This window comes from Liolophura sinensis, chromosome 7 (assembly GCF_032854445.1).
Source record: "Liolophura sinensis isolate JHLJ2023 chromosome 7, CUHK_Ljap_v2, whole genome shotgun sequence".
NCBI classification, from domain to species: domain Eukaryota; kingdom Metazoa; phylum Mollusca; class Polyplacophora; order Chitonida; family Chitonidae; genus Liolophura; species Liolophura sinensis.
Genome location: NC_088301.1, coordinates 22,435,115 through 22,450,941, shown reverse-complemented (window position 1 = coordinate 22,450,941; position 15,827 = coordinate 22,435,115).

The window sequence follows — 15,827 nt, the reverse complement described above, 5'->3', positions numbered from 1 at the left end:
TTTTTTAATTAATAAAACATTTTTACAGTTTGTTTTTCGCTTGACGATCAGGAAACCGGAATGTTGGACGTAGGTTCTGAGTTTATACCAACAAACCGGCAGTTTTAACGACTCGTTGGCTGAGAGGTAACACACCCCCAGCATAAGTTACAGGGTGTTAAAGATGGAGGATGCCATGGACTCGGCGATTTATGCAAGCTTTGCCGTTTTAAGGCTTTAGGTGTATGGCAAAATTATGCAGCAGGCACCACCAGAAAGAAAAAAAGATGTGCTCTTTTCGGCCTATAGTGTCATGTTTTTAAGTTTTCTTCTCCTTTAAGCATCTGTTGATTATATAAAGTGAAAGAGAAAGTATGTGCATTGATGCCTGGACTATCAAAGAGTATTATCCAGTGTTCTAGGTCAGCTTACCTATCCAGATGAGATGAAGCTGGGTAAGTCTGACTGAGTGTTCTAGGTCAGCTTACCTATCCAGATTAGATGAAGCTGGGTAAGTCCGACAGCCATAGAGATGATTGAGTGTTCTAGGTCAGCTTACCTATCTGGATGAGATGAAGCTGGGTAAGTCTGACAGCCATAGAGATGATTGAGTGTTCTAGGTCAGCTTACCTATCCAGATGAGATGAAGCTGGGTAAGTCTGACAGTGTTCTAGGTCAGCTTACCTATCCAGATGAGATGAAGCTGGGTAAGTCCGACTGAGTGTTCTTGGTCAACTTACCTATTCAGATGAGATGAAGCTGGGTAAGTCTGACAGCCATAGAGATGATTGAGTGTTCTAGGTCAGCTTACCTATCCAGATGAGATGCAGCTGCATGTAAATGAACAACCAATAAGATGGGTTCCTCAAGTAGTCCATTTACCTGTATCTATTACGCTGACTGCCATCATATAAGTGAAAACTAGAGTGGCTTTACAAAACAATCAAATAGAGTGAACCAAACATTCACATGGAATACTAATAGGGTGAGTCAAACATTCAGATGGTATACTATGGAATGAATCAAACATTCACATGGAATACTATAGAGTGAACCAAATACTATAGGATGAACTAAACATGCACATGGTATACCATGGGATGAACCAAACATTCACATGGTATACTATGGAATGAACTAAACATCCACATGGAATACCATAGGGTGAACCAAACATTATAATATGAACCAAACATTCACCTGGTATGCTATAGGGTGAACCAAACATTGACATGGTACCCTAGAGGATGAATCTAACATTCACATTAGGTACCGTATGGTGAACCAAATATTCACTTGGAATACTGTAGGGTGAATAGTCTTTCAACTTGGGGCATTCAACTTTCCATTTGAAATACCGATACCAACTAATTAACCTGCTAGGTGGGATATTCCATACAGTTAGGTCCTGTAACATTCCAGACAGGATGCAGTTAGGTGAAGAAACCTTTCAGGTGGAACACATTCAAACAACCAGGACACCCACCCTTCCAGATGTGATACATTTGGGTCACCCAAGAAGTGAATGTTCTAGGAGTAGGATCACCCAACATTGCAGATAGGATATAGTTGGATCAATGAACCATGCAGAGAACAAACATTTCAGTCAATCAACCAGAAGGGATACATTTTGGTCAACTGTCTGGGTGGAAAACATTTCAGTCAATCAATCAGATGGGATACATTGGATCAGTGAACCAGATTGAAAGTTAGATCAATTATGACCTAAGCCAGCCTTCTACACAGCACAATTTACCCCAGACGTGTATCATATGAAAATAGGAATGAAAGAAATTCAGATTTTGGGAACTAAATACAAAAATGAGTTGCATTTGACTCCATATCTAAACGCCCTAGGTCCATATTTGAACTGTCCGCCAGACGATATAACATGCAACTGAGGCAGTATACAGTTGAAATGCGTACGATTTACATCTCTGTCAACAATGTTTTATAAAATTTTCGTAATTCCCAAAGATCTGTATAACAAAACTGAAGGTATTAAAGATAGAGCAAGCTTATTTTCTACATGTAACACACGCCGTGTGTGACATTGGAAGTTAATTGAACGCTTCATGTCTACGCAACAAGTTGTGGTACAAGGGGAGATAAATCAGTCAAAATAAGTCAATCCTCGGCCATGTTTCTAAATATAGCCTTTGATCGAGAAGGCGAGTAGAACGGAAACACTAACCACAGATAAAACTGAATTCGATTGTCCCCTCAAGGTCGCTAGTCATTTGAAAGTCTTAACCATGTGTAGTTTTCCTTTAAAATTGTAGCACTTTTTTTGCTGTCCACAATTATCCCTTTAAATAACAGTCAAATTAATTCAGATCGACGCCGTACTGTTTCACTTACACAACAACGATGGGGTTTAGGGGTGGAAGAATTCAGAGTGGGCCAACACCAGCGCTCTTTGCCAGGTACCTGACAAAGCTCCTGGCTTAAAGCCACAGCAAACCCAGCAAACCCAGCAAAGGACTGCGACTTGTATGACCAGGATGTGATCTACACCGATAGATGCAAATACGCGTATGCGGTGATTACTTTCATGCAAGGACTGGAAGCCTCGTAAAAATGGGAATTGTGACAGGAAAGTCGGCGAATCCATCAAAGAAAAATGATAATTTGTTTGCAAGCTGAAGTGAAAGCCCTCTATGGCGATCCGAACAAATTGATTTTGTAGATCCGGTATTGGTTTTTGTCTGTGTTGATCCAGCTAGGCAGTTGCAAGTCTCGGAGTCTTGTGGACAAGATAGATGACCAGTTGACGCCTCCCTTTATAGTCATCCTCGATCAGTCCGTCAGACTGGGTCTGTCAATCTGCCCATGGCACGAGTTCGATCCCACTTTGCATCACATGAGCCTACCCCACATAGTACCATGTTAATGGTTCGATCCCGGTTGTCGTCACATAATCCCAATGCACCATTTTAATAATAAGATTGTATTTACCACAAGTGTCACCCATTGTGAGTAGGCCTATATATAGGCAAAGTTAAAATAACATTGGAATTTCGCAAGATGCTAAACTACATTTTTGTTGATGGCTTTTGAAGAGTTTGACTCCTGCAATATGGTTAACGTTTGTGCTTGTTTTTTTTTTGTTTTTTTTAGTTACACTATTACACACAATGACCAATAGTGAATCCAAGCAGATTGACGCTATCTCCTAATTTCAGCCATGCAGTGATAAACTTGGTTTCCGAGCGCATGCGCAAAATTAATTGTGCCATGTATACGGCTTAGTAAGTTCTGCAGCATTCATGGTATTGTAGTCGCCATATAATCCGCCATCAATCCTCCGATCAATCAGTCTGCGCGCCTGCTGGTCACCGTAACAATGTGTCTGAGCTCCATAAATGTGCGTGTAGTATCACCAATATAGCCTTCTTTTATTTCCTGTAATATATTCCAAATTATTACCTTGTAGTGCCGACTGCCCTGGGAGGAAGCCTGGTCCGAGCAGTGATAATCTGAGAATAGCGCTTGATTGAAGCTGTAAACAAGGAGAGCCGTCTCAGCACGGCCGTCTGGGAATGGGAAACCTTCGAACCGAGAGAAGTGATTGTGGAGTGGCTTTATTGGGGAGGAAATCGGTTGGTTCCTTCCGTCCTCGAACACGCCTGGGTGCTCATGCGTCTGCTACAGAAGCTGAACTGGTCGGGTTAGGTACGTGTGAGGTGGGTAGCCCGCGGGCATCAGACTGCATCGTGTCCCCCGGAGATCTCGACTTAGCAACCCTGCACCCTCCCCGTTCCCGACCTCGCCTGACCTCAGCAGGTCTGGTTGTCTTGAAGCCGTCGCCCCTTCTCCACTGGTGCTAATCACGTCGGTCGTCTTCCTCAGAACAGAACTTCCCATTATCCAATGTAATGTCTCTAATAGTCCTCATAGTTCAGGGACCCGTTTCACAAAGCTGTTCCAACGCTGCCTCCAGCGCATAATTTACCATGGTGAAGTATCTCTTCACTGTATCTTGTCATCAACAGGGAATTACGCCAAGCGCAGGTTGCGGACTGTTTCGACTGCTTCGACTGTTTCATCTATGTAAACTTCAGTGTAAAGTGTCGATTCCTTATCTGGTTGATAACTTTTGTTGGTTCTTTGCGTGTTAACATGTTCCTTCCTTACATGATAACACCGTGTTCATTCCTTACATGCTAGCATCGTGTTCATGTCTTACATGCTAACATCATATTCATTCCTTACATGCTAACATCGTGTTTATTCCTTACATGCTAACATCGCGTCCATTCCTTACATGTTAACATCGTATTCATTCCTTACATGCGAACATCGTGTTTATTCCTTATGTCTTGACGACCTGTTTATTCCTTACATGCTAACATCGTGTTCATTCCCTACAGGTCAACATCTTGTTTATTTCTTACATGTTAACATCCTGCTCATTCCTTACACGCTAACATCGTGTTCGTTCTTTACACCCTAACATCGTGTTCATTCCTTACATGCTAACATCGTATTCGTTCCTCACATGCTAACATCGTGTCCATTCCTTACATGCTAACATCGTGTTCATTCTTTACATGCTAACATCGTGTTCATTCCTTACATGCTAACATCGTGTTCGTTCCCATACGCTAACATCTTGTCCATTCCATACATGCTAACATCGTGCTCATTCCTTACATGCTAACATCGTGTTCTTTCTTTACATGTTAACATCGTGTTCATTCCTTACATGCTAACATCGTGTTCATTCCTTACATGCTAACATCGTGTCTATTCCTTACATGCTAACATGGTGTTCATTTCTTACATGCTAACACCGTGTTCATTCCTCACATGCTAACGTCGTGTTCATTCCCTACATGCTAACATCATGTCTATTTCTTACATGCTAACATCGTGTCCATTCCTTACATGCTAACACTGTGTTCGTTCTTTACATGCTGACATCGTGTTCATTCCTTACATGCTAAAAACGTGTTCATTCCTTACATGCTAACATCATGTCTATTTCTTACATGCTAACATCGTGATCATTCCTTACATGCTAACATCGTGTTCATTCCTCACATGCTAACGCCGTGTTCATTCCTTACATGCTAACATCATGTTGTTCATTCCTTATATGCTAACATCATGTTGTTCATTCCTTACATGCTGACATCGTGTTCATCCCTCACATGCTAACGCCGTGTTCATTCCTTACATGCTAACATCTTGTTCATTCTTTACATGCTAACATCGTGTTCATTCTTTACATGCTGACATCGTGTCCATTCTTTAAATGCTGACATCGTGTTCATTCCTCGCATGCTAACATCGTGTTCATTCTTTACATGCTGACACCGTGTCCATTCCTTACATGCTTACATTCCTTACATCGTGCTCATTCCCCGGGTATTATAGCATCCTGTTCGTTCCTTACAGGTACATGCGCCAATCCGCAATCCACATTCCATCCGTTCATTAGTTATTCACTTTCCACTGCTAAATTCGTTTTGTCGTATTGAAATTCTATACTGATTCAGTTGTATTATCAGATAAAGTCGCCGCGAGCTCCGAGCACGAACAAATTCCCGCCATGGATATAAGAACGCTGCTCTTCTTCAGACCACCAATCCTGTCAATTCAGTTCGCATCTTTACCTCAGAACCATTTTCCTGAATTCTTTTGATGGAGATGAGAGTTTGCCCAGCTGTTGTCCCACATTACGTCGCCGTGGGAATAATTTCTGCTGGCGATCGAGAATTGATTGGTTTCCATAGTCACGCAAAGGTTGGGAGTGTGCAAAGGAAAAGGCCAAAAATATGCCGAAGTTTGTAAGTGCTACACGCAAATTCTGGAGATTTGCGTGATGTGAGGTCACTGAATCACGTGGGCAGTTTTATAGTCAACTCAATATGGCAAACTTTTGTTCAATACGAGCACATCCTTAAAACAAAGGGCAACAAATAATATAACCTTAGTTATTTGGGGGAGCGGGGTGGAGACAGATTTAACCGGCCGTAACCATTTCCTTTTGACCTGATCGGTAACTGTCAATGATCTGCAAATGTTGAATATATACTACTCCGTGGTAAACGCCATGTCTCGTGACTCGTACCCCAAGCCTATAAGGATAATAGACTAAATAGTTTACGCGTGACTCCGTGAAAGCGTCCAATCATTTCGAATCTCAATCACACCCTCCCGCTAGTCCACATTTGAGCGGCTATCCCTTTGCCTTGTTTCAATGTTATTGTGGGCATGTTACATGTTATGACAACACAACATTTCTTTCCCAGCGAACTCTCTAACCCTTCGGCCACCTCACTAATCACTGCAGATTGGGGCAGTGATTAGCCGTAGAAACCGATTATTGGCATCATACAATGAGTTTTGGCTGGATGTTTGGCGTAACTTCACAAAATGTTCGTTGGTCAAATTGAATTCCGTGCCAAAAATACTTGCCATTTCAATCTGACACTGTTCAGGATTGTCGTTTCTATATTGCATGTACCTGTGACAGCCCTGATTTAAGTGTATGTTCCTTAGGGGATTAGCGCTACTGGTTGCTTGGAATGCAAGGTTATAGCAGTCATCAGATTTCACGTTTTCTTCATTTGAAGACCACAGGCTGTATATAGTTGGAAACTTCATGCTCGGTCCCTCTTCAGTGAGGTCGTGGGCTCGAATCCAGCTCTCGCTAGATATGTCGCGGCTGTAAATCAGGGGATTTATTCAGTAGCGGGAGAGGGGAGGTGGTTTACATCAGTCATTCCGAGTCATCAGTCATTATCTGTATCAAAACCAGTAAACTGCTGTGAACGAACGAACGATTATGGCTTAATGGCTTAACGCCACGTCGGCAATGTTCCAGCCATATCGTGGCGAAGCAGTAAACTGGGCAATAGTCGTATAAGTGTTAAATTTCTTGCATATTCTTGCATGTTAAGCTCCTATGGAATAAATATCGTACATCAATGATATTGATATAAGATGTTCTGACAAAGTACGAGCTAGCTGTTTGAAAGGCATGGACTGTTGGACACGAAATCCATTGGGCAGAGTAAACTGATATTTGAATCGGGAAAAAATACCCAGAAGTAGAAAAACAAATTCTCAACGAAAACTTCCGTGGGAAGAAATATTCAAAGCGCCAGAACATACCTTGTCGGAACTTGGTGAAAGTTCGAAGTCCAAACATGGCGGATGTAGGTTCGACTTGTTCGATTCATCGGCTGGATTACTGTTAAAAGATGGTTGATCGATGATCGTTGATCGGATTATAAGGATAATCAGTGTATTCCAAATGCATGTATATGGACATGCTCGAGTTGTAAAGGTCAGTGAAAGGACCTGGTATTGTAAGGCGTGAATCGGCCCCAGTGCAAGAAACTGTGCACTTCAAGTAGCAAAACTGACTATAGCTGTGAGTGACAGCTGCTGACTCGTAAAGCTACATCTTTTTTCGGTTCTGTTTTACTCTTCTTTTACTCTCTGTTATACGACAAGCATGCGGCTTTTAAAGCTCCAAACCTGCCCTGAAGCATAAAATCGAAAAATTGTAGCCTCCTCTAGTCACTGAAATATCTTCTTTTTTTACATTAGACACTGTAGAGTTATGAAAATCACCACGAGTGTAGCTTTCTGAAAAATTCTTGAGCACACAGTTATGCACCAGTCAATTAAATGAATATATAACAAATGTAACTTGGTTATACTTATACTCCCGCTACGCATAACATGTTAATGCTAATTACAGCTGTAGGACCACGTGCTATCCACCATGATTCACGTATGACGTCGCTATAGTTGCCCAAATGCTACGTAATCCTATAGTTTATTCATCGTAATTCATAATAACACTTATTTAATGCAAGATGGCCTTTGTCTTTACTCACACAAAAGTGTGTTTCCAAAGAAGAAAACAAGAGCCAGAAAGATTCGAATTCTTCCCCTTCGCTAGCCTACTGTACTGCGGAGAATGCCTGACAGACCAAGGCAGAAATACAGATTTTAAACTTGTTTGAATATGAAAAAACTCATCACATTATAAAGTCTATGTTTTACATATGAGAACAAGCGTTAACCAAAACGAACCTTTGACGTAGAAATACACATATGAAGTAAAAAATATTTTTTCTGGTTAACGTTGATCTTCATACTGTAAATTAAGAAAACACTGCCTGGTTTGAATGAAAAGTTTGCATTTTTGAATGCATTTTTCGAGGGTTATTACCAAGCAACCATCTCTTTTATGACATTATAACTTTCATGAGCGCTTCGACCAAGTTTTATATTTCTTATTCCGAAATTTACAGAATTGTGCTGGGATTTTGAAATTTACACTTTCTTATCGTACCTCTCTGAGGCCGATTCTCCACCTTACCGTACCAGATCCTTTACCAGCTGGAATCAAATGATAGTGAGCCCGAGCTCTACGAATGAAGGGCTTACTGGCCTTTGAGCTACGGTAAAGTTTATTCGTAAAGCAAGCTTTAAAAACGATTTCTCGAAGTACATGTAACTAACGCCCCTCAGGCGTACGGCACACGATGACCAAACTCCACAAAACTCCACTGGCTATATATAGTTAAAAACTTCAAAACTAGTGACCAGCCTCGTTTCCCTCATACACGCATGACACACACGTTAATTTAGGTTCTAATAAAAGATGACTTGTTCTACGTGAAATTTTGATGATTTCTTAGCTTCAATATGCTTCCCATAGTTGTGTGTAGCGAAGATTCATTCAGTTAAAAAATAAAACGAGGGTTAAGGCGAAGATAGGCCTATATATCAAAGAGTGACATCACGCATGGCGTGTAGGCTCCTGTTACCCGTTCATATTTTCTTGTGCCTGATCATTCAAGGAAGGAGTTGGGGTACAACTCAAAATCTCGAGATGTTCTACATTTAATGTCAAATAAGTAGGTGCACTGATACATGTAGAATTAGGGACCCAAGCTGCACCTGCGCTGTCCAGTGACGTTTTCTATTGGCTGGTATTTGACTGAGGCAGCCAATCATTATCAATTAGAAATTTGGTATCACGGAATGAATTTTTTCTCATTCAGTGATGAAAATATATGTACATTCAATGATTTTTTTTACAAACGCTGATTTTAATTTAATGAGTGTTCTTTTTCTTTCAACATTGAAATAAATATACATTCAGTATATCTTTTCGTCTAATAGTATACATATATATTTCAAACACTGGATACTAGAACGCTTGGCTTGCTGCAGAAGTATGAAGTTACTGCTGGCTTTCCAGAATAGAGGCTTTGAAAAGAAATGCTTGGATTCATTCGGACTACGTTTTTGTAATTTAACGTTTCTTAACTGGCATAGACGTGGGTGGTTTTCAATCTCAAGGGAAGATCGAATTATAATGGTTAATTAACTTCTCAGTCGGAATCCCTGATTGATGTATTTAAATTAAAGATTATTTCCATGGTGGGGGTCCCGTGGCCAAGGGGCTTAGCGCGCCAGCCTCCCACCAATGCGGTCGTTCAAGTCAAACTCATACTGGCTTCCTCTCCAATCTTACGTAGGAAGGTCTCCTAGAAACCTGGTCGTGGGTTTCCCCCGGGCTCTGTCCGGTTTCCGCTCACCAGAATGCGGGCCGCCATCGCATAAGTGAAATATTCTTGAAACAGGCGCAAAACACCAATCAAATAAATAAACAAATAAATATTTCCGTGACTTGACTTGATTACTTACCATGTCCTGAACGAAAGTATATTTTCCAACATCATGTGTAAGAAATACACAAGCCGTGAGAATGTCATGTTTCAAAATTTTTATTAAAACAAAGAACATTATGAATAACAGCGCTCGAAGCTTAAAGACTTGAGCAATAGATATGTAGTATTATACCTGTGAAAATATTAAATACATATGGAGACAATCACGCAAAGGCAATCATTGTACCGGAATGAATTAAAATACTTAAGAAGCAGTTTATATCACAACTTTACAAGCGTTAAGACTCATTTCGGTTATAACGCACCAAATTGGCTGAGTATTATGTATATTTTGCTTAGCAAAAAATATATGAAAAACATCCCACAAGCTGGCCATCTCGATGATGTGTGCGTGCGATCTCCAACATGGAGGTGGGAAAGAAGAGATGTGGCACGGGTTACCATAGTAACCAAACCGGTACATCGTACTCTGTAAGAAAATCAGAATTATAGAAAGCGCTGCGCCTGTCATAGGAATGAGGTCTTTTTGAGTCCTTGAGGCAGTTAGGAATTAATGCAGCACTGGTTATAGGGAACTGTTTCCAGTGGCTTCAATGATGACGTCACTAATTCGTGAGCACTGTTATAACGTCTGCTTTTCCACAATAAACACCTGTGAAGAGGGTATTCGATAGCATACGTATGGATTGATGACGTCATACTTGTAGCCACTGGTGCTGGAAGAAAATTGCTCTGTTACTGATTACCCTTGTATTAATCATGACCTTATACCGTACTTCCTCAGGAGGTCAAAGAAAAAGACTGCGCATGGAGCATATTTGTGATGATCTTTTCTATGAAAACTTCGTGCCTTGTAGAAAAGCGAGATTTGGTGAGTCAGGTGCAAGTAAGACCTCTGGGTATACCAGCGTACGTTCTTGTCTATTGTACGTTTCACTGGTCAAACTGAAGTTGTGTGTTCACGCGCGAAAAACCTGGAAACGTGAGACATGGATGCTGCATTCATTACCAGCTAGTGTTCGGTACAGAAATCACCCCTGAATTTAGACACACCCTCAGACAACATGTAAGGGGTAGATCTTCAGTATATATATTGGATCGACGGATAGCCCATTTGTATAGCGTGGGGGAAATGGGAAATGGTCCCTGGGCTAATATAGATTTTTTTTTTGATTGTTGTTTTACGCCGTGCTCAAGAATATTTCACTTATAGGACGGCTGACTTATAGAGGATGATAGGATGCCACAAGATCTCGCCCCAACATGTGACAGGGAAATCAATCAAGACTTTTTATCGTGACATCATTAGTATAGAATACATGTATTAGAATGATATTTTAAATTTTGACATGTCAAAAAATATCTTCGTAAACTCGGCCAATGGCCATATTTCTGAAGTTAGCCCTCCGTGAGACTGTATATTCATACACTACCCGAAAATTTAGCTTGAAAGCGTACGCAAAAATAAAGTTCAAGTGTATGCACATTACACATGGCGGAGTTTTCACGTTTGTAGCTAGTTCTTCATTAAGCTTTCATGAACGTCCGTGCTTCCTTTGAAGGCTTTGCTTAAAATAGATGTAGGGAACGGAATACAGTTCGTGAAAATGTGTCATCTTGCTTCTCATTGCGTGAAGTCCTAAGACTGGCTCATGGACACGAGTCTACCTGATGTCGTTCTAAAGCTTGATTACGCCATACAAGTTTACGTCATACGCATTAGAGAGGTTTCGTGACGTCATGTATAAGCTTATGGATATACCGATACGTCATCGACTTTGTGCGGTCTCTGTGATATACATTTTCTTGTTTATCCGCGGTGCATACACCTTTCATGTGTGTGCGTGTGCCACTGTTATTAGCCTCAGTACCTGCCAAGAAGTAGTTCTACTTCGTATTTTGCGATGAATTGTGTAAGGAAACTAGTATCATACCATTGCTTCTATTTTGGTCAGTAAAAATGAATCAAATACTTGTCGGGGGGGAAAAGCCAAACACAAGCTCAAAAGTGCATATACGCCTGCAAATTATTACGGAAAACGGGTTGCAGTTGTCGCATTGGTATCCGCATATGCCTACGTAGCCTTACGAAACAACTTTATTGTCCAGCTTGCAGACGACGTGTATAGGTCGGTTTTGTTCTCGCTAATTAGTTCAACATGTTAATTGTATGAGGTGAACACTCAGGAAGACCATATAAACTCAGAAGCTTTTTCCGAAATGGCGGAATGTCATGTTGACAGCTATACAATGTAGTAGCTCAGATGTGTGTGACTAACACGGCAAGGCGACGCCAAAGGCAGGCTGTTCCAAAAACACAAGAATCATTGTCTAACTTACAGTGTTTTTGGACTGAAGTCAAAGAAGTCAAATTTTGGTAAACTTAGTCTGAAGGACACGATTGTGACAGCTGAGATCGATACATGGGGGCGCACATGAAGAACGCGGCACGCATGCCCTTAAAGTAAACATATAAATAATACATTATATAGCATTTCTTAGAACATAACAATGGCCGAATGTCCATGTCAGTCAAGCTATAACAAGAAGCGCTCTGGGTGCAGCTTCAAGTGAGTGGCATGAATTTGCCATGGGACAATTCACGTGACGTTACTGGGCGAATCACGCGAGACTTGCACGACAAGCCACGTGACACCGTAGGACATGATATCACGTGTCGGAGGGAATCTCAAATTCGTCAGTCAAGGTAAAACATCGTCGTATTCGGGGGTAAATAAATCTTAATTGCATAGGAATCCCATGGTGGTACGAAAAGTAAACAAATCGTACAAACCGCACAAAAACATGGCAGCAAAACTTAAACATACACAAAAATAAAGACAAAACAATTTCTTCTCAGGCGCATGCACTGTACAAAAGTCGAAGGTCATTTAAATACCGGCATAGTAGCCAAATGAATTCGTGTTCACTGTGACTACCACATGATACACTGTTGTCTCATTTCCACAAGAGACCAGGCATGTTACACGTACATTATCACGGTGTGGGTTTCGATGACTGTGCTCTGTACATGAAATTATTATTTATATAACACTCAAACACAGACACCAGATGTTGTTTTACAGCATGTTAAGACATCACCTGATCAATATAGGGCACATCAGTACCCGATAAAGAAAGATTAATTAACATTCCTATATGTTACGCTATTCGTGAGATGAAACAAATGCGTGAGATCAAAAGTCAGCCGGATATAACTTTCATCTTTAAAATTTATCAGTCAGTTTAAGCAGCCAGTAAGGGGGGGGGGGGGGGGGGTATAGAATAAGGGAAAAGACAGCAAATACGGAACATGAATGTGGAGAAGTAGCAAATTTGGAACATGAATGCGAGGCGGTAACACTTGAGGAGAACGAATGCGGAAAAGTAACAATTGTGGAGCATGATGCGGAGAAGTAACAATTGTAGAGCATGAATGCGGAGAACTAACACGGGTGGAAAGTGAATGCGACGAAGTAAATATTTGTGGAGCATGAATGTGGAGAAATAACAATAGAGGAGCATGAATGCGAGGAAGTAATAAAATACAGGACGTGAGTTCGGGAAGGTAACAAATGTGGAACATGAATGCGGTGAGGTAACAAAGTCCATTTTATCTTGCCTCGGAAATCGCAAATTGTATATTGGGAGTATATAGATGGGTTAATATATATAGGTATTTAGACTACATGCAAAAGGCGGAAAGTGACGTCATTGTCGACTCCATTTTTTTTTGTTATATCACCGCAATATCATTTGTTCCCAACTTATAAAACCATCCCATATACAAAACTAACAAGAATAATTTACTAAGTCTTCATTTCAGAGATTAACCAATGTTTGCAGGGGTCGGGTAGATCTATGAGAATTCCTGTCTGGAGAATTACATACTAAATATTATATTAAAAGAAGTACGGGGTACCCCGGTCCTTGTTGATATTAACGAAAATGCGACTGTATTACTTGTGACTTTAAAAGAATACGTCTAATTATAGTTACATAGTCTGTTCAGAACGTGACTTCAATTGTCAAAAAAAAAAAATAAAAAATAAAAAAATAAACAACAACAACAAAAAAAACAGCCAATACGGCTCTGGCGTTTTTCACCATGCACATGTGAGTCTGGGTGGGGTGCATTTCGAAATTTGCATTCAAACCTGTCAACCATTTTCAGTGTATTTGTAACATGACTGATTAAATCACCACTAAAACTTATTTTTGTAATAGAATATACGTTGAATTTGTTGGTTGATATACACTGTCATATGCCATGTCGTTCTCTTAACTTATCGAGTTTCCCTGTTCCACAAACTGCCGACGTTTCATTGAAGTTGGAATTTGATGTACAGCTGACAATATCGAAAAACCCACACATCAAAATGAAGTAATCGTCAGTATAAATGCCACAGAAAACTGTATATGAAAGCTCAGTTACTTATTCAAACCATGTCAGATGATTCAATAATATGGTGCGCTTTATAGATCATACTGATCAGCGACGTCACATCGACTTTTTCTCTGGCCCTACCTAAATTAGGTATTTAATGTCAGATGTTCTTTTTTCACTCAGAGATATACATTACAGGCCTACATATAGCACAGTCCCCAAGAATTTAAGATTATTACTATGGCGATAACTTGATTTATACATCTTCATTCCATTCACCATTTGAGGGTGTACTGTATCCGCTATTTGCTGCCTTTTCCTTTAAAATACTCTATCTGCCTTTACACAAATCTGCTTTGCGTATTTTACACATGATGTGATATTTTGTTTAATTCTATACAATGAGCTATACCCATTTAATGTACCATTTTTTGTTCTGTCTTTCCTATCCAGTCTATTTCGCAAAATATAGGAATCAAACACATATGAATCAAACTCATATGAATCAAACTCATATGAATCAAACTCATACGAATCAAACACATATGAATCAAACACATATGAATGAAACTCGTATAAATCAAACATATATGAATCAAACTCTCATATGAACAAAACACATATGAATCAAACTCATATGAATCAAACATGAGTAAGATGATCGATGTATCTGATACATGCACAATATAAGACAGAGAAAGTTAATAAGAAGAATTCTTTGAAATGTATGGTGGATTGCACATATACATACATCTACATATACCATTTTATTGATCTACGCGTGATCTTTGACCCTCATAAAGCTGAAAATTTCGCGTCGTATACGTAACTGAAAAACTGACAAGCACTTCACCATCTGTTGTGAGGCGTCTCCTAAAGCCATCAGTTTATACGACTGTTTGATAACATTTTTCAGATTATTTTTACGATTAATACAACGTAGTTGGACTATAGGTAAACTTATGACACATGTGAACATATGAACGATGCTGATCCTTTATAACGTATAAATGATGACAAGAAGCTCTGTGATCGTCATTCATACGGTCCAGTTAGTTAGATATGCTTTTAGACAATCCAATCAGTGCACTTACATGGTCCATCTGTAAGTAAGTTAGTTATATTTTGGACAACCCGATCGGTGCATCCACATAATCCATATGTAGGTCAGTTAGATATGCTTTTGGACAACCCGATCAGTGCATTCACATGGTCCATCTGTGAGTAAGTTAGATATGCTTTTGGACAACCCAATCATTGCATTCAGAAAATACTCACGGAGTAGATCTGCAGATGGGAAATGTTAGCGTTCACCCGTTTCGATGACAAAAGCTTTCAAACGTTTTAGATATCTTGTTTTTAACTCACACTATACATATCCAGGCGTAAATTATTCATAATAACATTGTGCCATGGTTTTGATAGAAGAATTTGTGGCACACATTTCCCTTGTTGGTAATAAATTACACAACCCACCCATAAATCGACTGCATGAAATGCCCTTCACTTGACGTCCAACTATACGCACGTGCGTAATGAGTTCGGGGTGGAGATTATATAGATAGATATATATGTATATATATACGCACAACTTTGTGTAACAATACTTGGTTTGCATCTCCTCATATATTCCATGCCCCTACCCCATCTCCCCCCCTCCTCCCCTCGCCCGCCCTCTCTTCCGAGGTTGACCAGTGAAGATCAAAACTAACACTTGGTTACAGCAGAGACGTATACTAAAAAAAATTAATCTGTTGTTTCAGTGACGCTGGAATGTATTATCTTACTGTAAC